The following is a 2,058-nucleotide window of genomic DNA, read 5'->3' as shown; positions in this document are numbered from 1 at the left end:
CTTGTAGTGAACGTAGTAAGTTGGTTCAGGGTTTAAGTGGATGGTAGAGAGAAGAGTATTTAAGGTTTTCTCTGAGAAGGGAGCCTCATAAGCTCATTCTCAAAAAAAATCTAGAAAGAAGTTTTAGAGAGAAGGACTCTAGGTTCGTGAGCTTCTTTCTCTCCCAAATTTCTCTGTTTGATTCTTCTTCTTTTCTATATCACTAACTCCTTCTGTCTTTTCTTGGAATTCAGGCTAGGAAACTTATTTTTGGAGGATTGAAGTCCGTGGGTCGAGCTTTGGAGGAATTTCTTATTCTCAAATTCTTGGCTGTTTTGAGCCAATTTTTAGGTGAGGAAAACTAAAATGTAGTTTGTTTGGTTGCATACGAGTTTAGGAACTCAATTGATGCATGAATTTTGAGAATCAAGGGTTGTATTGAAAGATTCCTCATTTTCAAGGTTTTTGGGAAAATTTGGGGTTTTGATGATTTTGATGCATCAGGTGGGTGCATGTTGAATCTGAAAGTGATTTCAGATTGTATGGAGTCTATGTATTACGTTGTATGGATTGCATGTGGCTGGATTTTCTGATTTTCTAGTGTTAGAGGAAATTTTCAAAGTTTTGGGGGTGGCTGTTTGAATTTGCGTCGGGAGCATGTTCTTGGCACCGGGCGTGCATTCATCAGAGGCAGCTATTATGACCTGCCAGGTCTCACACTGTCTATAGCTTCCAGATATAAATATAAAATAAAATATCACCACTAAACAATTATATATATAATGAGAATACACAACTGAAAAGTCCCATAATATATATAACTGAAAGTAGGGAATAATACCCTAAACAACAACTACGTAGTCAAATGCTACTGTAGACACCCAATTTCGTCCAGGCTCACAAAAGCAATGAAATAGAGTCTATTATCAAGGATAGCAGCTCCCGAAGCATGGAAACAACAGGACATGACATCAGAAGACCTAAAGCCTAAATAAGCTGGTTTTAGTAGCCTAGAACGGCCTATTCCAAGACCGAAATGGGCCGTTCCCAAGATCGAAACAGTCTGTTCCCAAAACAGAACAGCCCATTCCAGAACAGGTTGTTTTAAGCAAGATTTGAACCCAGACGGGCCATTTCGATTTAGGAACGGGTCGTTCCAGATTCTTATTTTACCCATACCAGACTTGCTCAAAACGGGTCGTTCTAAATCGGGAATGGGTCGTTCCAAATCATCAAATGGGCCTAAAACCCTAGTTTGGAACGGGCCGTTCCGGAATAGCTTGTTGTAAGTAAAATTTGAACCCAGAACGGGCCGTTCCACCTTTGGAACGGGTCGTTCCAGATTCTTATTTTACCTATAATGGACTAGCCTAGAACGGGCTGTTCTGATTCCGGAACGGGCCGTTCTGGCCCCCTTCTGATGCCTATAAATAGATAGCTCGGGCACAGTTGTCAGGGCCTCAAAAATTTCGTCCAAAACTCCTTAGAGCTTAAAAAAAAAATTTCTCTCTCTCTCCTATTGTATTTCTTGAGTTTTGTGAGGCATATTGTAGTGTGAAAGGTTGCTGCAAAGCACCTAAAATCTCCATAGTTGAAGATCTAATAAAGCTTGCTACGAGGTATTACTCATTAATCTCTTGTTCTATCTTTCCCTTCTTTTATTTCATATATTGCTATAATAAACGCAATCATGTAGATATCTTAGGGTTCATCGTGTAATTTAATTTTCATGTAAATAATCATTAATAAAGGGGATTAAATACTTAAACTATTAATTCTTATTACGTTATCTTCATCATAGGGTACCGATTTAGGGCATTGTAGGGGTGCTTAATACCTTCCCTACACGTAATCGACCCCCAAACCCAATTCTGGTTATCAAGGCCATTATTGAACTTTTAAAAACCTTTTCTTTTTCCAATGTTTTGAGTAAAACATTGGTGGCGACTCCATGAACTCATTTTTCAAAACCATTAATTAAGTATTAGTCTGGTGTCTGGGCATTCCTTAATTGATGAGATCTTTAAAAGGATGTTTAAACCATAGGTCGCGAGATTGAAAATTTTCGGGTTGCGACAG

Source organism: Cajanus cajan, chromosome 2, assembly GCF_000230855.2.
Source record: "Cajanus cajan strain Asha chromosome 2, NIPB_CcT2T_4, whole genome shotgun sequence".
Lineage (NCBI taxonomy): Eukaryota > Viridiplantae > Streptophyta > Magnoliopsida > Fabales > Fabaceae > Cajanus > Cajanus cajan.
Note: the sequence above shows the minus strand (reverse complement) of the source record.